Source organism: Vulpes vulpes, chromosome 14 (genome assembly GCF_048418805.1).
Source record: "Vulpes vulpes isolate BD-2025 chromosome 14, VulVul3, whole genome shotgun sequence".
NCBI classification, from domain to species: Eukaryota; Metazoa; Chordata; class Mammalia; order Carnivora; family Canidae; genus Vulpes; species Vulpes vulpes.
Genome location: NC_132793.1, coordinates 20,778,171 through 20,802,099, shown reverse-complemented (window position 1 = coordinate 20,802,099; position 23,929 = coordinate 20,778,171). Strand labels below are relative to the sequence as shown.

The following is a 23,929-nucleotide window of genomic DNA, read 5'->3' as shown; positions in this document are numbered from 1 at the left end:
TGAAACCTAACCCGCAGTATAACTGTATTTGGAATAAGGAAGTAATTAAGGCAAAATGAGGTCATCAGGGTAGAGCCCTGATCCAGTTGGATTAGTGTCCTTACAAGAAGAGACACCAGTGAGGTCTCTCTCTTTCCCTCTCTCTTCCTCCCTCTCTCTCTCTACCATGTGAGGACACAGTGAGAAAATGGCCATCTGCCAGCCAGGAAGAGAGCCCTCACCAGAAACCAAATTGGCTAGTACCTTGACCAGGACTTGGCCTCCAGAACCAAGAAAAAATGAGTTCTGTTGTTTAAGTCACCCAGTCTCTGATATTTTGTTATGACCGCACAGCTGACTCAGGACCCCCCACCCCACCTCTGCCCAGCCACTACAGGTTAGCATTGAGAACTGTCCCAGAGGGATGCTGAATTGCAAGAAAGGTCAACAATTCCCTCCTTGACTTCTTGTTCTCTCTAATCCACCTTCCCCCTCCAAACCTGAGTCCAGAGAAGGGAAATAGGACACTCATCTTAGCCATTCATTTCCTGCTCCTCTATTCTCCTTCCTCAACCTCTGGAGGTCAAAAAGGTGACAGGCTTTTCTTTTGTGGCTCCTAATTATATCTTCTTTCTTCCTGATGCCAGCTAAGCCTTAATGGTGGACAGCGGTCCCTACTCCACATCCCTGAAAAATTCAACTGGGACAGATTCTCCAAGTTTGCTTACTGATACAGGAATTTGGAGAACTGGCCTTGCAAGGCTATTTTCCTGTTGTATAATCTGATTTTTGAATGGCAAGATCTGGAGTTGTGTTCCTTGGCATTCTTTGTATAACAGATTTGAATCTCCACCTGGTCAGAAAGATACCTAGGGTGTAATGGAGAAAAAGATTATGGCTAGGAAAGACAAAAGAGAAAATCACATCAAAATAAAAAGAAGAGGGGGCAGGGGTAGTGGCACCTGTGGTCACCATGGCCAACCACCCCAGATGGGGTGGGGGTAAGGGTCAGAACCAACTGTTGCCGTCGCTTGTGGATTGTTACTTCACTCGCTGGTACAAAGCCAATGTCAAAGGCAACCCCCGTGCGGACCACTGTACACTATAGCACTGCAGCCGAATATGTGTCATCACATTGGCAGGCTCTCATCCAGTTCTTCAAAGTGGAAAAGCAACTAAAAGCATCTCCTACATTTCTATACAATAACAATGAAACTGAAGAAAGAGAAATTAAGGAATCCATCCCATTTACAATTGCAGGAAAGATCAGGGTAGAAATTAAGGAGTCAGGGAGAAATTAAGGAGTCAATCTCATTTACAATTGCACCCAAACGCTTAAGATACCTAGGAATAAAGCTGACCAAAGAGGTAAATGATCTATACCCTAAAAACTACAGAACACTTCTGAAAGAAATTGAGGAAGACAGAAAGAGATGGAAAAATATCCCATGCTCATGGATTGGAAGAATTAATATTGTGAAAATGTCAGTGCTACCTAGGATAATTTACACATTCAGTGCAATCCTTATCAAAATACCATGGACTTCTTCAGAGTTTTGGAACAAATCATCTTAAGATTTGTATGGAATCAGAAAAGACCCCAAATAGCCAGGGGAATATTGAAAAAGAAAACCAGAGCCTGGGGCATCACAATGCTGGATTTCAAGTTGTACTACAAAGCTGTGATCATCAAGACAGGGTGGTACTGGCACGAAAACAGACACATAGATCAATGGAACAGAATAAAGAACCCAGAAATGGGCCCTCAACTCTATGGTCAACTAATATTCGACAAAGCAGGAAAGACTATCCACTAGAAAAAGAACAGTCTCTTTAATAAATGGTGCGGGGAAAATTGGACAGCCACGTGCATAGCAATGAAACGAGACCATTCTCTTACACCACACACAAAGATAAACTCAAAATGGATGAAAGATCTAAACATGAGACAAGAATCCATCAAAATCCTAGAGGAGAACACAGGCAGCACCCTTTTTGAACTTGGCCACAGCAACTTCTTGCAAGATATATCTCTGAGGGCAAGAGAAACAGAAGCAAAAATGAACTATTGGGACTTAATCAAGATAAAAAGATTCTGCACAGCAAAAGAAACAGTCAACAAAACTAAAAGACAACCTACAGAATGGGAGAAGATATTTGCAAATGACGTATCAGATAAAGGGCTAGTATCCAAGATTTATAAAGAACTTATTAAACTCAACAACAGAGAAACAAACAATCCAATCACAAAATGGGCAAAAGACATGAACAGAAATTTCACCAAAGAAGACATAGACATGGCCAACAAGCACATGAGAAAATGCTCCACATCACTTGCCATCAGGGAAATACAAATCAAAACCGCAATGAGATCCTACCTCACACCAGTGAGAATGGGGAAAATTAACAAGACAGGAAACAACAAGTGTTGGAGAGGATGTGGAGAAAGGGGGACCCTTTTGCACTGTTGGTGGGAATGTGAACTGGTGCAGCCGCTCTAGAAAACTGTGTGGAGGTTCCTCAAAGAGTTAGAAATAGATCTAGGGGATCCCTGGATGGCTCAGCGGTTTAGCGCCTGCCTTTGGCCCAAGGCGCAATCCTGGAGTCCCAGAATCGAGTCCCACGTCGGGCTCCCAGCATGGAGCCTGCTTCTCCCTCCTCCTGTGTCTCTGCCTCTCTCTCTCTCTCTCTCTCTCTCTCTCTCTGTCTATCATGAATAAATAAATAAATAAATAAATCTTAAAAAAATAAAAATAAAAATAGATCTACCTATAACCCAGCAATTTCACTACTGGGGATTTACCGCAAAGAAACAGATGCAGTGAAACACCGGGACACCTGCACCTCGATGTTTATAGCAGCAATGTCCACAATAGCCAAACTGTGGAAGGAGCCTCGGTGTCCATCGAAAGATGAATCGATAAAGAATATAAAAATAGTGAAAGGGATTAAAGGGGAAAGGAGAGAAAATGAGTGGGAAATATCAGTGAGGGTGACTGAACATGAGAGACTCCTAACTCTGGGAAATGAACCAGGGGTTGTGGAAGGGGAGGTGGGTGGAAGGTGCGGGTGACTGGGTGAGGGCACTTGGCAGGATGAGCACTGGGTGTTACGCTATATGTTGGCAAATCAAACTCCAATAAAAAATATACAAAAAATTAATTAAATTAAATGAAAAAATAAAAAGAAATAAAAGCATCTCTTATCAAATTAGTACTAACATAGCAGATTTCAGAACAAAGTCTCTGGGAAATTTAAGCGAGGGGACAGTTTCTTTATTTTTTTTTAAGATTTTATTTATTTATTCATGAGAGACACACACACACAGAGAGAGAGAGAGAGAGACAGGCAGAGAGAGAAGCAGGCTCCATGCAGGACTCGATGCGGACTAGATCCCGGGACTCCAGGATCACTCCCTGGGCCGAAGGCAGGCACTAAACCACTGAACCACCCAGGGGTCCCCGAAGGGACAGTTTCTAACAAAGCCTGCCCCTCTGTGTGAGATTTACTGCTCAGATGGAGAATAGAGGACATCTAGCTGAGTTAGAGGACGGTTGATGGAAGGGAATGAAAACATTCTCCATAAGCCATCTATTGTGCAAGAGAAGCCATCCACTGAAGGCTACATTGCAGTTAGTGTTGCCCAAATTTGAAGAAAGTAAAAGCATAATAATGGAAGGGTTACTGACACAGAAAACAGTATGAAGAAGCCACGGTGAAGTGCATTAATGCCACGACAGCTACATCACGGGCCCTGGGATGGAGTAACGAGCAGAGCAGCATGCTTAGCCCTCCCTGGCCTGGTCTGCGCGCTGAAGGCCAGCACATGTGAAGCGCTTCACACCCAGCCATCTGCAGAGAGGCCTGATCTTTTTTTTTTTTTTTGAATATTTTATTTATTTTTTTTAATTTATTTTTTTTTAAATTAATTTTTATTGGTGTTCAATTTACCAACATACAGAAAAACACCCAGTGCTCATCCCGTCAAGTGTCCACCTCAGTGCCCGTCACCCATTCCCCTCCAACACCCGCCCTCCTCCCCTTCCACCACCCCTAGTTCGTTTCCCAGAGTTAGGAGTCTTTATGTTCTGTCTCCCTTCCTGATATTTCCCAACATTTCTTTTCCCTTCCTTTATATTCCCTTTCACTATTATTCATATTCCCCAAATGAATGAGAACATACACTGTTTGTCCTTCTTCGATTGACTTATTTCACTCAGCATAATACCCTCCAGTTCCATCCACGTTGAAGCAAATGGTGGGTATTTGTCATTTCTAATTGCTGAGTAATATCCCATTGTATACATAGACCACATCTTCTTTATCCATTCATCTTTCGATGGACACCGAGGCTCCTTCCACAGTTTGGCTATTGTGGCCATTGCTGATAGAAACATCGGGGTGCAGGTGTCCCGACGTTTCATTGCATCTGTATCTTTGGGGTAAATCCCCAACAGTGCAATTGCTGGGTCGTAGGGCAGGTCTATTTTTAACTCTTTGAGGAACCTCCACACAGTTTTCCAGAGTGGCTGCACCATTTCACATTCCCACCAACAGTGTAAGAGGGTTCCCTTTTCTCCGCATCCTCTCCAACATTTGTGGTTTCCTGCCTTGTTAATTTTCCCCATTCTCACTGGTGTGAGGTGGCATCTCATTGTGGTTTTGATTTGTATTTCCCTGATGGCAAGTGATGCAGAGCATTTTCTCATGTGCATGTTGGCCATGTCCATGTCTTCCTCTGTGAGATTTCTCTTCATGTCTTTTGAGAGGCCTGATCTTAAAACTTAACCTTGTTTCCCCTCTTTGTCTTATATAACGAGCCTTGGTTCCCGTTTTGGCCTCGGCCTCCCACATCTGCCCTGCCCATGTCCTCACCCTGTTCTGTTGCTTTTCTAACAACTGGCAAGCAGAGGATGTTTTTCTGATTAAAAATAAGGCACCCTGAGGAAAATTTGGACAAGACAGATAAGCATTAAGTAGTTAAGTAGAAATAATTCACCCATCGTCCTATAAACTCCCTGGTAAATACTACATTTTGACATGCTGTGGTTTGAACACTGTGGCATGGTTATTGTGTTTGCCTCAGTTTTCCTTCAGTTTGAAGTGGAAAAAAATGGGCTTTTTAAAAATCCAATTTGTTTCCAAAGAACACTACAGAAAAGGCTAGCACAGCCTTTTCAGCCCCAGGTCTTCTCTCTTTAGGTCATAGGGCAGAGCATAGAGTATACACAGCTCTGGACTACCCCTCTGAAACAAAGTCGAATGTAACACTGTGGCTTCCTAAATGAGGGATTCAGGAAAAGACCTGGAACTCTGCAAAGGGCTTTCCCAACATGGAAGTATTCTCATGCAGTGGGAAGCTGCTTATTGCAGTACGTACAGTGTAGCTGCTCAGCCTCACACTCCAGCTGCAGGTTAGCCGGCCAAGAAGTTACCGAGAAATTGCCAGAACCCAAAGACATAGATGCCTTTGAATGGAACAAAAACTTTCACATCATCTAAACTAAACACAGAACTGACTTATGGTTTAAAATTGTCTACTTATTTCCACTCAATTTCAAATAAAAGGACTTTTTAAATTGTTATTTTTTCCTTAAAGTCTACAACATGTGTACATTTAAATATCTCTGTAAATAAAACAGAAGAATGTCATATTGAAAGAAAGAAAGACTACCCTATTTTAAATATATATATATTCAAATTTTTTTTACTCAAATATTTTTTTAAGTTTTATTTATTTATTCATGAGAGACACAGAGAGACAGAGACACAGGCAGAGGGAGAAGCAGGCTCCATGCAGGGAGCCCGACGTGGGACTCGATCCCCCGTCTCCAGGATCACGCCCTGGGAGGAAGGCGGCGCTAAACCACTGAGCCACCCAGGCTGCCCTTGCTCAAATATTTTTTAACAAAAAAATTACATCATGCTTTATATACTTCTGTGCTCCTAGCCTCATTCATCTATAAATATGTCCTTGTCCTTCATCTTGGCACACAGAGATCTCTCTCATTCTCTACCTCTATGGTCCCAGCCACCAGCATGCCTACCCTAGAGCACTGCCTCAGTCTCCTACCTGGCCACCCTGCTTCCACTCTTGTCCTGCCATGCTCTGCTTTCCAAACAGGAAAGAGGATCTTTAAAAAACAAATAAACTAACAAAAACACCATAAAGACAGCAATAAGACAAAACTCCTGCTAAGAACAACTGGAAAAGGTAGATAAAATATAAAAGACATACTTTTAAAGATGCCTGAGAGTTCCGGAGTCCAAAAGCACTAGAGGCGTTGAGTTGTAGTGATGGGGAAAACCTTAACCCCTTCTGCAGAGGGTAGCTGAGCATGTGCCCCCTCTTTTTTTGCTGGGACCACTGTCAATCTCATGTGGGCTGGAGGCTGCAGATCTGGGTTTGACTCTTGACGGGAGTCCAAAAAATGTTAAATTATACCTATGGCTCATGTTACATTTCTACTGTACAGCTAAACTAAGATCATGAGGTTTGGGGAACAAAGACTGTCTAAGACTACACTTGTCAGGATGTACCCACTGTGTGAGGAACTATATGTCCTTTGTTTTAGAACAGCTTTATTGGGATGTAATTCACATACCATAAAATTCACTCCTTTAAAATGTATAATTCATTTAGTATTTAGTACAAACATCACCATTATCTAATTCCAGAACATGTTCATCACCCCCAAAGAAATAACTGTAACTGTGAATAACCTAAAACAACTCTAAGCCTAAAACAACTTTGAGCCTTTTAACAACTTCAGATCTTTTCCATTTGGGGGCTCCTGGAACTATTAAAAATTGAAGAAATTCTATATAGGTTTACAGGTTTGATTTACACAATGTGTAAAAATTTAGATACTTATATTTAACATATAAATACTATTAAAATATCATACAAAAATGCCGTGAAAAATAACTGTGCTTAGCTAAATATGGAATCTTTTTTTAAAACATTATTTCACAGTGCACCAGAAGCAAAGTTGGTCCAGTAATGAGACGCAAATTTATCTTTGCAGATTAGCTTCCTGAGAGTTCAAATCAAGAGATCCCTAGAGAAAAGAGGCCCAATCAAATATGGCCTTTTTTTCACTGCTGCCCACCCCTAGCATTCTGGGCCTTGCTAAGGTTATTTTGGGATTATGAAATACTTTTATAAGTGTTATCAATGCAGACCCAAAAAAGTACACCGAAAAGGACTGACTTTTATTAAAAATTAGGGGTAAAAGCTATTTTTTTAAATTTGGGAGATCATGTGATGAATTTCACCCATCCCTTCTTAGAGCAAGGCCAATTTTTTCAATCTCATATGCCCAGAGGCCCCTTCCCTACCAGCTTCAAATGCTCCTTTACTGAGAAAATACAAGGAATGAAGAAATTGAAGCATCTCTTGGCTACTAGACTGTAGAAACCAGTCTCCACATGGGGCCAACCTCTCTCCCTTGGTCAGTGTAAGGCCTTATGAAGTTTAGGTTTTGTCCTAAGAGATATGAGGTGTCTTCAAAGTGTCTTCAACCAGGAAGTGACATCATCAGATTAACTTTTTTTATAGGATGGCTCTGGTTGCTATGTGGCAAGTGGACTACAAGGGAGCAAGAATGAAATCAGGGAGACTAGATAAGAAGATATTTGCCATGGTCCAGGTAAAAATATAGGGATAGCTTGGACAAGCAATGGTAATGGTAAGAGGTGGTCCAATTCTGGACACTAGCACTGACATGACTTGCTAATGAACTGGAGAAAGTCTGATGAGAAGAAGATCCTCAATGACTTGGCTTCATTACTCTATGGATGTGTGAAGGAGCCCCTTGAGATGCCTACCAGATATCATGTGGAGATGTTGGGCAGAAATTTGGTTCTATGAGTCTGGAGCTGGAAATATAACATGAGCCTTAAACAAATAGAAGATATTGAAAGCCAAGAGACTAGATGAGGTTACCCAAGAATGAGAAACGAGAGGAAGGCCCAGACCAGAGCCCAGAACACTCCCAACATTTAGAGGTTAGGAAGAGGAACAGGTGTGAGCAAAGGGCCTTGAGAAGAAATGGTAAGTGAGGTAGGAGACAGTGAAGGAGAAGGTGTTGTCCCAAAAGCAAATGTTCCAAGGAGGGAAGGATCAGCTGTCGAATGCTACTGAGAGACTGGCCCATTTGAAGGATGAGAACTTATCATGGGTGCAGAATGATGGAAGTGACTTCAAGGAGAACAATGTTCATACAGTGGTGAAGCTGAAACATGACTACTGTGAATTTAGAGAATAATAAGAAAGAGATAGTAAAGGAGTTTTGCTGCGAGCCACTAATTTCCTATTTGCCCTTACTGAGGTAGGTACACTCGCTCTTCCACTCTGCTCTGTGGCCAGGGAGCTGATCTGTGTGGACCACGGCAATGCGCTCCTTACCCTCTGGCTTCTGAGGGGGTCTGGCAGGGTCTGAGAGGGAGGACAATGATTGGGGCGTCCTCCATAGGAGGCCTCTCTACAACTCTCTTCTCAGTTCCAGCAACTGTGTCCTCTCTTCTCTTCCTGCGCCTGAAGTAGAGCAGCTCAGCTGTCACTAACTCCAGGTTCCTGCACTGTCCCTGTGGCTTCTCTATGCCTAGCTCTTTCCATTGAAAGCAGTCCCTTTGTAATTAAAACCCTCCATGAATTGTCCTAACTTAAATGTGTCCTCCATTTCCTGTTGAGAGGTCGACTTATATAAGCTATAAGCCAAGAGTTGAGCAGGTATCTGGAAACCTTAAAAAGAAAGCAAAATAACTTTGTTATTATGACAAATGTCCATATATATTATATAGAGAGAACTTTAAAATAAACTCCCAAGGACTCATTACTCAGCTTGAGCAACTAATTTATGGACTCTCTGATTTTCCCTAATTCCTGCCTGCTCCCCACCATTGCCACTGGATTCCTTTTTTAAGATTTATTTATTTATTTTATTTGAGAGAGAGAGAGAGGGAGCAGGGTGGGGGAGGGGGAGAGAATCTCAAGCCCACTCCACCCACCGCAGAGCCGAATCCCAACCCCCTAGCACCATGACCTGAACTGAAACCAAGAGTTTGCACACTCAACCAACTGAGCCACCCCGGGCAGCCCCTGGATTATTATTTTTTTTAAAGATTTTATTTAGAGAGAGAGCACACATGCATGAGAGCAGGGGGAGAGGCAGAGGGAAATAGAGAGAGAGAGAATTCCAAGCAGACTCTGCACTAAGCACAGAGCTAAACATGGACTCAATTTCACCACTCTGAGATCACAACCTGAACCAAAATCAAGAGTCAGATGCTTAACTGACTGAGCCACCCAGGTGCCCCACCACTGGATTAGTTTAAAGCAGATCCTGGACATCCTGGACATTAATCCATAAGTAGTTCAGTGTGGATCTCTAACAAAGTAGAGCATTGTTTACATAACCACAATGCCATTATCACACTTAAAAGTAAATACTAAATTGGGGCACCTGGGTGGCTCAGTCAGTTAGGCATCCAACTCTTGATTTTAGCTCAGGTCATGGTCTCAGAGTCATTTGGTCAAGGCTCTGCATTGAGTGTAGAGCCTGCTTAAGATTCTCTCTCCCTCTCCCTCTGCCCCTCCCTCACCACCTCCCCTGCTTGCACGTATGCATGCTCTCTCTCTCTCTAAAAAAAAAAAGTTAATACTAAATCACTAATATCATCAAAATATCTAGTCAGTGTTCGTATTTCTCCAAATTATCTCATCATTTCTATGCTACTCAGTTGGTATATGCCAGGATCCATACATTCAGGATCCAGAATATCTCAGGAATCCTAAAGCTTCTAAGAGTCCTCTACATCTGCTTTTTACCTTTCTCATTCTTTGTTTGAAGAAATCAGATCATTTATCCTGTAGAATTTCCCATTTTTCATTTTTCTAACTGCATTTCTATGGGGTCATTGAACGTGTACCTCTTCTTCTGCATTTTCTGTAAATTATTAATAAGATTTAGTGGCTGGTCTGATTTAGATTTAAGTTTGTGGCAAAAAAATAAAATACTCCTAAGTGTCTCTGTGTATTTCTATTATATCAAGAGTTACACCATACCTTTTCAGGTGCAGTGAGTACACCTACTATGAAGATCTCAATTTCTAAATACCATTCTCCACTAAAAGGATCCCGGCTACTTAGAGAAAGGGCTGATACCAAGGCTGGTGCAGGAAAAGTATGAAATGAATGTGAAGCATCTTCTTTTTTAATATTTTATTTATTTATTCATGAGAGAAACAGGGAGAGAGACAGAGGCATAGGAAAAGGAAGAAGCAGACTCCCCACAGGGAGCCCAATAGTAGACTCGATCCCAGGACCCCAGGATCACTACCTGAACCAAAGGCAGATGCTCAACCGCTGACCCATCCAGGTGCACCAAGGAGTATCTTCTATCACCACAAAGTAAGGACATGGTCAAAGGATGATAGAAACACACTGAAAGGACATACAAGCCTGCTTCAGTGGTCTCCCATTGGACACATCTGGGATATTTCAAGCATCAAAATAAATAGTAGTATTAATGAATTATAACTCATGGAATAAAGATCCATTAGTCCATATGGATATAAATAGATAGGTGAGTAAAGAAGAAGAAAATTCTCTTCCCCTTTGGTAAAATGTCAATGAGTAGGTAACTTTACCTCTTGGTAGCTTTTTATTGTGAAATAATTTAAAAGTCACACAAAAGCTGCAAAAATAGAACAAAAATCTCCTATCTACATTTCACCAAGATTCCCCAATTGTTAACAATCCCCTATATTTAGTTTATCTACCAAAACATAAAGTTATATACTCACAGTTGAATTGTAGTATGTAAATTTCTACCCCCATTGCCCCTCCAGTGTGTCCATGTGCACACATGTTGGCCAAGATCTGAGATAAAATCATTACAGTAATTTCTTGGCAGTGAAATGAATGGGTCCAAGTAACTTAAACTTAAAGATGATCACACTGTCATCTGTATCAGCTTCCTAGAGCTGCTGTAACAAATGACCAGAATCTTCATGACTTATGACAATAGAAATTTATTCTCTCCCAGCTTTGGAAGCCAGAAGTCTGAAGCCAAAGTGTCACCAGGGCTATGATTCCTCCATAGGTTCTAAGGAAGGATCCTTCTTTGCCTCTTTCAGCTTCTGGTGGCCCCTGGCGTTCCTTGGCTTGTGACAGCATCCCTCCAGTCTCTGCCTCTGTCTCCCTGTGGATCTCTCCGTGTGTCTTCTCCTCTTCTTACAAGGACACTGTCTTTGGATTTAAGCCCCAACCTAGTCTAGTACGATGTCACCTCTCTCCTTACCTTAATGATATCTGCAAAGACCCTATTTCCAAATACAGTCAGTCTGGGGTTCTCACGTGGATTTTGGAGGGACACTAGTCAATCCACTACACCTCTCTGAAATGTGCAAATTTACACTCCAACAACAGAGTGCTCATTTGGCCCCATATTGCTAACTCTCAGTAGCATCCATATTGTTCAGCTTTTAAAACTTTTCGTTGCCCAAGCCCAGTGCCAGCTGCACTGAACCAGATCAATTCATAAGAATTTCCCTGGAAAACCAAGTGCCTGACCACAACTTGAATTCCTGTTCCAGTTCTCTTGTCCTGCAGCTGCCGTTGGTCCACTGTGTTCCTACATCTGCCCTGGGTGACTTCCAACATTGCTGGAAGGAAGAGGAAGTGCTCCCCCACAAAGATCCCTTCTTTAGTCTGCATGGCAGTGAGAGAGGAAAAGCCCCATCCATTCCACTGAGGAGGACCTGTGCCCTGCCATGCAAACACATGCAAGCACCTACATCCTGGCAACCATGATAGTTTGCAGGGGAAACCAACCAAGAGAAGACAATCTGGCAGCTTTTAAGATCCATGCCACCACCTTCCTTGCATTTCTAAGAACATTGTGATTTCCAATGTCTCTTTCTTTGGGTTTAGCACTTCTACTTCCTTCATCTGCCACAACCCTGGGAGGTCACCATGTTTGTCCAGGTTTTATAAAAGGAATGCAAACGTTTATAGAGCAGATAAACTTTCTCCAGGTCTCTACCAGTTATGGCAGAACTGGTATCCTCGACACATCACATGACACTCTTCCTGATAAACATTTCTTCTTCCCAGTGTTCTCAATGCTCTTGTGGGTTAGATTGAGCTAATACAGATTGGCTGAGATCACCTTCATTTGCTCTTGGGTCCACAAATCTTTTTTTTTTTTTTTAAGATTTTATTTATTCATGAGAGACATAGGGAGAGAGAGAGAGAGAGAGAGAGAGAGAGAGAGAGGCAGAGACACAGGCAAAGGGAGAAGCAGGCTCCATGCAGGGAGCCCAATGTGGGACTCGATCCAAAGACCTCAGGATCATGCCCTGGACCGAATGCAGACGCTCAACCACTGAGCCACCCGGGGATCCCTGGGGCCAACAAAACTGGGAAAGATTTTAGCCACGCATGTGGACATCCCTCTTGTAACCAAAATGGAGAAAGGGAGGTTGATGAAAAGGCATTTCAGTGCGCTCTGTCCAATCTTATTTCAGGGCTAAAAGGAACAAAGTAAAGTCCAAGAAAGGGTTCTGTGTGTGTGTGTGTGTGTGTGTGTGTATTAAATAAAAATAAACAAAAATAGGGGTGCCTGGCTGGATTAGTCAGTAGAGCAGGTAACTCTTGACCTCAGAGTCATGAGTTTAAGCCCCATGTCGGTCACAGAGCCTACTTGAAAATAAATGAATAAATAATAAAGACTGAAGAAATACTATAGTTTAAAAACATAATAATATACATATATATATATATAAGTAAAATACCACAGACATTATTTTTTGTATTTTAAGCAGAAGGAAAATTTTTGCTACAAGGTGCATCACATATTATTATGAGTTGAATGAGTGTCCCCCCAAATATGTTAAATCCTAATCTCGAGGGCCCTGTGAATGTGTCCTTATTTGGAAACAAGGGCTTTGCAGACAATCAAATTTCATGAGGTCATTAGGGTGGGCCCTAACCCAATATAACTATGTCCTTAAAAAAGACAAAATTTGGACACAGAGACAGACATGCATAGAGAGAAGGCAATGCGAAGGCACAAGGAGAATGCCTTCTAAAAGTCCAAGAATGCCGAAGGCCAGCAAAAGCTTGGAGTCAGTCCCGGAACAGATTCACCCTCCAATCCACCAGAGAGATCCAGTCCTTCTGACATTTATATTTGAGAGTGTAGCCCACAGAACTGTGAAAGAATAAGTTTCTGTTGTTATGAAATATCTACTTTGTGTTCATTTTTTTAAATGGAAACTCTAGGAAACTAATGCACCTACTTTAGAAGAAAATAGTGAGGAGCAAGTAAAATGAAACTTGTTAAGCACTTTGCACCATGCCAACACATAGTAATGATAGTCAGCCTTATTTAATTTTTTTTGCCTTATTTAATTTTTAATTCCAGTTTCCCTTTTCTATCCATGTAATTGTTTAATAGCCACCTTCTCTGCTAGATTCTCTGTTCCATGAGGATAAGGACTGCGACTGCCCTCATTAATACAGCCACCAAACATATCCTGAGCCCCTACCAAGTGCTTTCTACTGTGAGCAAAGGGATGCAGTTATGAACAAAACAGACACAATATCATCCCCATCTTCCCTCAAAAAACATATAATCTGATGGAAAGGTAGAAAATTAAAAATAATAAAAAAATAATTTTAGTCAGAATGGCTATAATCAAAAACACAAGAAATGACAGATGTTGGTGAGGATGTGGAGAAATAGGAACTCTTGTGCATTTTTGGTGAGAATACAAACTGTGCAGCCACTGTGGAAAACAGTATGGAGGTTCCTCAAAAAATTAAAAATAGAGTTACCATATAATCTAATAATTCTGCTCTTGGATATTTATCCGAAGAAAATAAAAACATTAATTCAAAAAGATATAATGTATATTGCAACATTACTTACAACAGCCAAATTATGGAAGCAACTCAAGTGTCCATCATGAGATGAATGGATAAAGAAGATGTGGGATAGATAGATAGATAGATAGATAGATAGTATTCATCCATAAAAAACAATGAAAGCTTGCCATTTACAACAACATGGATAGATCTAGAACATACAATACTAAGTAAAATAAATCAGTCAGAGAAAGAAAAATACCACTTGATTTCATTCATATGGGGAATTTAAGAAACAAAACAAATGCATGAAGAAAAGAAGAAATGAAAAAGAAAGAAATGAAAACAGACTCATATATATAGAGAACAAACTGGTGGTTGCCAGAGGGGAGGTTTGCAGGAGGGGTATGAAACAGGTGAAGGGGATTAAGAGGACACTTAGCATGATGAGCACTGAGTAATGTGCAGAATCGTTGAATCACTATATTGTGCACCCTAAAGTAATAAAACACTGTATACTAATTATAATGGAACTTTAAGAATAAGTAAATGAAAATAAAGTAAATTTAAAAGCAAAAAAAAAAAATCAAATATGAAGTGCAAGGAAAAGAATGAAGATTCTTCTTCATCAAATATTGGCTCAGTAGCTCCTATCAGACCGCCCTCCCTTATATAACAACTCTAAATGCTGGACAAGAAGTGCAGAACAGCCCTCTGAAGGCACTGGATATAGCAATGTCCAAAGCTGGGAGATACCAGAGGGGAGTTAAAAACTGAAAAAAAGGATCACCACAGGCTGAGTTTCCCAATTTGTATTGCTTTTAATTTGAGTGAAGGCGACAATCTTACTGGTTTGAAGAACCTGAAGACAAGAGTTTGGAGCAACCACAGTGGCTAAAAGTAAAGGAAAAATCCTCTTAGAAAAGGAGGAGCCTTGAATTCTGTGTATAAAGTCTGCCTAACTCTTTCTTAACAGTGTCTCAAATTTGGTGAAAGGTATAAAATTACAGATTCAAGAAGTTCAATTAAACCTAAGTGGGACAAATACGAATAAAACCACACCAACGCACATCATAATAAAACTCCGGAAAGCCAAAGATTAGGAGGAAAGTGTTGACAGAAATCACAGAAAAATGTCACAAAAGAGGAACAGTGATTTGAAAGATCCATGACTCATCAGCAGCTATGGAGGCTGTGAAATAGTGTAATATCTTTAGAGTGTTAAAAAGAACAATCGGTTTCTATAACCAGCAAAAGTATCATTCGAGATGGGAAGGTACAACCAATTACAGAATGAAGAGGTCACTGATGCCCAGGTAGAGCAAGATGATGGTGGCACGGGGGTGGGGCCCATGGGAGTAGAGTTCCAGCTGATAGTTTCCCCCTTTGGTGAACTGGAACCTGACAGCTGAGTAGCAGCCAGCCTTGGGACAAGGCTCACACCCTATCACACCTTTGCTCTAGCACGTACCAACAGGTGCACCATGCATTTGTCTGAGATAAACAAAGGGAAGAATATATGGATGAAATGTTGTATGTGAAAGACATCAGGCTTTGTCTTGACAGTTCAAGAGTCAACTAGAGTCCTACAGCCAACATGTGGAATTTGCAGAAAAACAGAAAAGTATTCTCGGAGTTCTGGTAATAGAAAAGGTTTTGATGGCTGGAAGTTTCCCAAGCTGCAGAGCAACTGGTGAGAGGAGTGACAGAGACTCTAGGGCAAACTAGGAGAGGCAGACACTGACGGAAAACCCCACCGGTCCAAATGGACAAGAGGAAGTGCCTCAGCTCAGGTGAGTGGGCAGGTTTCTTCGGGAAGATGATTGAAGATGAGTGATATGTTTCTTACTCTTCAGCGGGCAGGCTGGTCAGAGGTGCAGGCTGGTCAGAGGTGCAGATTCCTGAGCCCCACCCTTAAGGTATGCTGTGGTGTGGCCACGCTGCACCCCTGGAGTCAGCACGTTAAAGTATTGGGTTATTTGAATTGCAATGACTAGAGGGAAAACACAGGTTCATCACAATATTTCACCTCCACCCATGCTTTAGACCCTTGACCATCCGGAGAGGGAGAAGGCGAAGTAACTAGACCTCCCTAACTGGAGAGTATGATGCTGCAACAGAAAATCCAGCAAAGCTGGTCCCCAAAATGCATGCGATCATCAAAAATCACTTTATCGATGGCTCTCTGACAGCACAGAGAAAAGTATGCATGCTTGGTAAAAAACAAACAAAAACTAGATAATTACCATTATATTTTACTCTTATCTACATTTACTTCGTATGTACCGAAACCAAGAAAGGATACTGGAAGGGTATGTCTCAAAATGTTGAAATTGCTCACCTTTGATTATAAGGAAACAGAAATCTTGTATTCCCTTTGTGCTTGCCTCTGTTGCTAAATTTTGAACAACACACACACACATTTATATTACTTTTATTTAATTTCTCCCCCTGTTGGTTAGGCAAAACAAATTCACAATACACAAGACTTCTGGAATTTCCAATGTCCCTAGTTTGCATTGTAAATGCACTTCAGGCATGTGAGTTTTATAATGTATCAAGGCACTAGATTCCATTTAGGATGTTTTTGGTTGAAAGTAAGAGAAAATGATAATGAATTATTGTCTCATGTAATAGCAAATATAATAGTCAGCAGCTCCAGATTTGGCTTATTCAGTGGCTTCATGTTTAACCAAAAGTATAGCTTCTTTCTCTTTCTGCCCTGCCCTCATTAGCATGCCAGTCTACCCTTGACTGGTTCCCCTCACTGTCCCAAGGTGGCTGCCACAGCTCCTGCTATCACATACTCACAGGACAACCTCCAGCAGAGAGAGCTATGTCTCCCCCTGCAGTTTATGCACTGTCAGGAAACCCTTATTAGGGGACTTTAATACCTCTCAGTGGCCAGGATTAGATCACATGCCTTTTCTAACCTAATTACTGGCAAAGGAATGGAATTGACTGACTTAGATGAGTCAGAATTTACTAGAATGACATGGAGAAGGAGTGGACAGGGACAAAACCCAAGGTTTCCTCGAAGGAAGGTGACTTTGGGTCAGGCAACCAATTGGCTTTCTTTTTTTTTTTTTTTTTTAATTTTTATTTATTTATTTATTTATTTGTTTATTTTTCCAATTGGCTTTCTTACCATAATGTTTCTTCATTTTGCCCACTGAGTGTGAGAGAGATGAAAAGTCAAGGTCTTAAGTTTATCAGTCTCCCTTCACTCATCCATTCATTCATTCAGGCATCCATCCAATATTTATCGAATGCCTACTATAGGTCAGATAGCATGTTGGGAGTACGATATTCAGTTGTAAATAAGATAAGGAAGACTGTCTTCCCATACAATATATGTATTTTAGGATGTGGTTTTCACTGTATGGCACCAAATATTTTTTTTGGGGGGGGGGTGATTTTTTTAAAAAGGTGGTTTATCTGAATAGGAAGTAGATCTGAGACAGGCCCTAAATGAGAAGTGTCTTCTGGTTCCTAGCCCAAGTTTCCGAGGCAAAGCCCCCACACTTCCCCCAAATGAAACAGACAGATATGAATGAGTTCAACTTGTTGGAAGGAAATATAGCAACAATCTAGCAAAACTTACAAATATCCCACCAGCCAAGTATGTGCTTCTAAGAATTCCCACAGAAATAGTCACACTGGAGCACAAATACAGTTGCACAGTGATACTATCTGCAGTGTCTCTGTCACAGAAAAAAATGGAACTAATCTAAATGTCCATCAAGAGAAGACAAATCACACAAATCATAAATTTCCATACAATGGAATACTCTGGGGTCGTTCAAACAGATGAGCCAGATTCTCTTGTGCTGATGTGAGACTATCTCCAAAGTCTTTTTTTTTTTTTTTTTTAACATTTATAGGCAACTCTTTAATGAGTCTCATTTGAGGACAAAAAGGTGAGGTCAGCCAGCTGCTCTTCATGTGGTTTTTCTTGCAGTTAAGTCCTTCAAAGAATGAATACTGAAATCAACTCATTTCTCCTGGAATTTTTCCTTCTTCTTATTTTTCTTTCTTATAAGGCTATATATAAATGTATGAGGGGGCCCCTGGATGGCTCAGTTGGTTAAGTGTCTGCCTTCGGTTCAGGTCATGATCTCAGGGTCCTGGGATCCAGCCCCACATGGGGTTCCCTGCTCAGTGAGGAGCCTGCTTCTCCCTCTACTCCTCCCCACTGCTTGTGCTTTCTCTCTTTCTCTCTCTCAAATAAATAAATAAAATCTTTAAAAAAAATAAATAAGAGGCACCTGGGTAGCTCAGTGGTTGAGCATCTGCCTTTGGCTCAGATCGGGATCCCTGGGATCCTGGAATCAAGTCCCACATCAGGATCCCCACGGGGAGTCTGCTCCCTCTGCATATGTCTCTGACTCTCTGTGTCTCTCATGAATAAATAAATAAAAACTTTTTAAAAAATAAAAATAAATAAATGTATGTATGAGTATATGGACATCATAAAAGAGAAGGGATATCCTTTGAGGGAGGACATCAGACAATAAATCCAAAAGAACTATGGAAATTAAAAATTTGAACTTGGGGGAGGGCAGGAGGCAAGACATTCTTTTCACAGAGCCCTTCCACCCCATGCAACTGTCTTCAAAACCAGGAATGGAAAAAAACTGGCTACTTAGCTGCAGAAGGAAGCAGGGGTGTTGGCCTCTTAGCTTTTCTTAGTCTTTGGAATTGAGCTGAGCATCAAGTGCCTTTTCCAGAATAAGCCAGAGAAATTAAGTCCAACTTCGGTTTTTAAGGGATTAGTCAGCTCTGTGGCCAGCAGCTGGTGGAGGGATCCACCCATGTGGGAGTACTACCCAGTTCTGCCCCCACTGGATGGTGAACATAACCAGATTTGTTTGTTTGGGGTCTTCTTGTTGATCATGTAGCTTCCTACATCTCCATCCAATTGTTTATTTGTTTTTTTTTTTTTAAGATTTTGTTTATTTATTCATAAGAGACACACAGAGGGAGAGGCAGAGGCACAGGCAGAGGGAGAAGCAGGCTCCCTGTGAGGAGTGCGACTCAGGACTCAATCTGAGGATCCCAGGATCATGACCTGAACCAAAGGCAGACGCTCCACCACTGAGCCTCCCAGGCATCCTCCATCCAGTTTAGTTGTTAAAACACCATTCCCAGAAGAGACATCATAGTCTTCCAATATGTAAGGTTTGTCTGGAAGGTCTGCAACAAACTCTGCTAAGGTATCCAGTGTCTTGTCTGCCAGTCTCTCATAGGCAGTCTCATCCAGAGTACCAGGGTCGCCCAAAGTTCCTGCCATTCTCATAGTCATCAGACTGCTTTCTGACATTCACAATCTTTTTTTTTTTAAGATTTTATTTATTTATTCATGATGGACAGAGAGAGAGAGAGAGAGAGGCAGAGACACAGGCAGAGGGAGAAGCAGGTTCCATGCAGGGAGCCTGATGTGGGGCTCCATCCAGGGACTCCAGGATCACGCCCTGAGCTGAAGGCAGGTGCTAAACCGCTGAGCCACCCAGAGATCCCCTGACATTCACAGTCTAATTGAAGAGGTGAAGGCTCAAACTACTGTGCCTGGGTAGATGGGGCTCTGCGATCCCACCGTGCAGACCCCTGTGGCTGTAGAGACGGTGTCCCTTGAGGTCCCCAGGGCCCAGCACTGGCCTGGCTGAGCCCGTAGGCTGGGGGTGGATAGGTGCTCCACCTTCCCTCCAAGGTCCATTAGGTGCAGAAAGTAAGATGCAGAGAACTTGTGTTATCATGTGTGCTTCTGTTGTCACAAAGTACTTTTTAAAAAAGATTTTATTTATTTATGTGAGAGAGAGCAGAGAGAGAGAATGAGCAGGAGTGAAGAGCTAGGGAAAGAGAGAAGCAGGTTCCCTGCTGAGCAGGAAGCCTGATGCAGGGCTCAATCCCAGGACCTTGGGATCACAACTGGAGCCAAAGGCAGATGCTGAACCGACTGAGCCACTCAGGCACTCTCACAAAGTGGTTTATAAAGAAGAGAAAGACACTGCCTCTGGGGCAGAAAGCTGGAAGCCTGGGGATGGCAGTGGAAGGAAGAACTTTGTACCACTTGGACCCTTTTTATCATGCATAGATATTGCCTATAAAGCTATTTTGTAATCAGGGGCACCTGGGTGACTCTTTCATTGAGTGTCAGACTCTTGGTTTCAGCTCAGGTCATGATTTCAGGGTCGTGAGATCCAGTCCTAGTGGGGCTCGGCACTCAGCACAAAATCTACTTAAAGTTCTCTCTCTCCCTCCCCTTTGGTGCTCCCCTCGCTCACTCCCTGTGCTCGCTCTCTCTCTCTCTCTCTCACACACACAAATAAATAAAATCTTTTTTTTTAAGGTATTTTGTAATCAGTAATCTAGAGCTTCAGCCCAGTCCTGGAAGAAGCTGAGGGGTGGGATTGAGCATGGATAAAGGACACGTGACAGACACAGTGCCCCTGCAGCAGGTCAAGGTCTGTGCAGGCCTGGGGTGCACCCAACAGAGAGGTCAGGTGGCCCTGAAGGAGAAGAAAAATGCCAAGGCTAAGCCACCTGTGGGTGTTCACAGGTTGACATGCACTCCCCATCCCTGGAAGAAGAGGGATTTTGGTGGTAGACAGTGAGGAGACAGGTCCCAGGACAAGATGGCAGAGGGCACACCATGTCAGACATGTGCAAGAGGCCCAGGAAGGCCCTATGACAGGGACAGTGCCTGTAAAAAAATGCCTCAGAGGCTTGTCTTCGGCGCAGAGCTTTTGCCTGGAGTTCTGTCGCATGAACCTTCAATCTCCTGGCCATGACCTCAAGTTTCAGCCAAAAGAGAAGTGAAAGCCACAATTAGGATGTTTTCTCTACTGCTGGTTTCATGTCTCTGGCAAGATGAGATATCTCAGGAGGCCGGCTCAGGGGATGGTCCCCAGGGCATATGACCTCACTGCCATGGCTCAGCAGGTACCAGACACTTCGAGCATTCCCAGATGTTAACTTTTTTTTTTTATTAATTTTTATTGGTGTTCAATTTACCAACATACAGAAAAACACCCAGTGCCCATCCCGTCAAGTGTCCACCTCAGTGCCCGTCACCCATTCCCCTCCAACACCCGCCCTCCTCCCCTTCCACCACCCCTAGTTCGTTTCCCAGAGTTAGGAGTCTTTATGTTCTGTCTCCCTTCCTGATATTTCCCAACATTTCTTCTCCCTTCCTTTATATTCCCTTTCACTATTATTTATATTCCCCAAATGAATGAGAACATACACTGCTTGTCCTTCTCCGATTGACTTATTTCACTCAGCATAATACCCTCCAGTTCCATCCACGTTGAAGCAAATGGTGGGTATTTGTCGTTTCTAATGGCTGAGTAATATTCCATTGTATACATAGACCACATCTTCTTTATCCATTCATCTTTCGATGGACACCGAGGCTCCTTCCACAGTTTGGCTATTGTGGCCATTGCTGATAGAAACATCGGGGTGCAGGTGTCCCGACGTTTCATTGCACCCAGATGTTAACTTATTTAATCCCCACAAAGCCCCACCAGGTCAGTAGCATTACACTCTTTTGGGGAGCGGGGGGATACAGGCTTATGGAGACAGTCATGTAGGACCTTGACGCAAATTTAAGCATAACCAAGACTAGAATTGCTATCCTCACTCCTTACAATTCATGGGACACTGTTAGGAGTTGGATTGTGCCCCCCCTCAAATGCATATGTTGAAGTCCTAGCCCCTGTACCTATGTTGTTTGGAAACAGGGTCATTGCAAAGGTAATTAGTTAAGATAGACTGTTAAGGTGGGCCTCCAATCCAACGTGACAGGTGTCCTTATGAAAGAGAAATTTGGAGACAGCCATGAGACGGGAAGAACCCCATATGACAATGAAGGTGGAATTTGGGGTGGCACATTTACCAGCCACGGAATGCCAAAGATCAGCAGAGAGCCTCGGTAGTGAGGGGAGAGGACTGGAGCAGATCTCCCTCACAGCCCTGAGAAGGACCCAGTGCCACCAATACCTCAATCTCAGATGTCAAGCCCCTGGAACTTCAAGAAAAGAAATTTCTGTTATTTAATCCTGCCAGCTGTGCACCCTATCACAGAGGCCCTGACAAACTAACGCAGCCAGTTCTGTCTCCCAAAACATTCTGGAGTCTAAGCCCATGGGCACCCTTCACGTAGATCTTCTCCATCCTCCGACTGCTGCTGCTGGACCTCTGAGCAGACCCCAAACCTGACCTGGCCAGGATCCTAATGAAACTATTTCCAGAAGGTTATAAACAGAGCCTCTCTACTACCCTCTTCTGCGCCATCTTATAGGACAGAGGAGAAGATTCTTGACTTCTCCCCTAAACAAAGTTGAGACAAAAGGGCTCCCAGAAGAACCACTCCTAGAAAGGTAGGTTCCGCAACAAGTAGACAAAGAAGAGGCAAAGACTACCTCTCTGATGTCCCATCTACCAAAGGGAAGCGAAACTGGACTCAGCTCTGGCCACAGGCCTATGGTCGAGGATGTATTAGGGGTCACATGTAAAGGACAATTCTCCCAAGGGTTGATTGTTGCCTGAAACAGATGCTTGGAATTGAGTCCCTCACTACCAGAGCCCATGGGGGTCTCTGTTTACCCACCTTGAGTTGATGGATGTCAAGCTTGATCAGTGCCAATGAGCCCCAGCAAGGGCCACCACCACTGAGATACACGAAGAGGTCTTCCAATTCCCCCCAATAGCTCTTCCCTCCTCTTTACAGGAAAGAGGGAGGGGTGTGTGAGAGAAAACCAGCCCTACACGCATATGCACATGCAAGGCACGCATGGATACCCCTGCAAGCACACACACACGCATGGATACCCATGCACACACACATGCTCATGTACAAACACTCATGTGTGGACATACGTGCACATGCACCAGCACACACGTTTGCCAGCTCCAAGCCATGAGAGCCTCCAGATGCCTGCCCGCGACGGAGGGAAAACATTATGCGGTAGACATGAGATTGGGGCTTATAGGGACAGGACCAAGTCTTCAATTAAGCTGAACATGATGGAAGTGCTTGAATCAGGACTGAGCTGTCACAAAAGAAGCCCCCTATCCAGAGGAAAAGGAGAATTTAACACAACATAGGGATTGCCAAGGAAGGGAAAATGAAAACTCCTGTGTTCATACTTCAACCAGGCCCTCCAAGAGGGGTTTGCGCCCATGCTTGTGCCGGCTCTTCAGCCATGCTCTCGTCCATTCCCACCCCTCACCTTTTCCTCTCCCACAGTTCCTCGTGCCTTCCAGAATGTGCAGCGCTGCCTCAGGCTTCCGTGCCCTGGCTCGTGCTGTTCCCTCTGTCCAGGATGCCTTTCGTCTCTGTGACTGTTTGTCAGACTCCTACAAGTACTTCAAAACCCAGACCAAGCGCCTCTCCCATCTTGATTGCTCTTTCCCTGGGCTCCCACAGGCCCTAAGATGTAAGCTGTCAAAGCACCTTCAATGTCCCCTATCAGTCCCCCATCAGTAAATGTCCCCTATTGCCACATGGCAATTTCATGTTGTTTTGACTCAGAGGAGATAAGAGCTGGGAAGATGCAAGAGGGTTGAGAGCCAGACTCCTCACTGTAGGTCTTGTTATATTGATTGACTGTTGAGCCATGTGAATGTATTTCCTATTTGAAGAAAATTAAAAATACGATACAATGCAATAAAAGGATTGATCCAACGGCTGTGTGGAGCACTACTCTACAATAGACAGGAGTGAATTATTGACACACAAAATAACATGAATTAATCTCAGAAACATAGTGCTGCATGAAAGAAGCCAGTCAGTACAGTCGAGATGTGTACTATATGGTTCCACTCCCACGAAGCTCTAGAACAGGTGAAATGAATGGATGGTCACAGAAAGCAGGTCAGTGGTTTTGGGGAATAGGAGACGGGATCAGAGATTTTCTGGGAAGAGGCATGAGGGGAATTCTTGGGGTGATGCAAAAGTTTTTATCTTGATATGATGCAGTTACATGGATATATACGTGTGTCAAAACTCATTGAACTGTACACTTAAAATGTCTGCATTTTATTGCATGTAAATTATACTTTAATAAG

General features: G+C 42.8%; 1 pseudogene; it reads left to right on the top strand.

Annotated features, from left to right (window-relative positions):
• Positions 1–952: 952 nt before the first annotated feature.
• On the top strand, positions 953–3,811 carry LOC112928150 (protein Abitram-like; annotated as a pseudogene).
• The last annotated feature ends 20,118 nt before the right edge of the window (positions 3,812–23,929 follow it).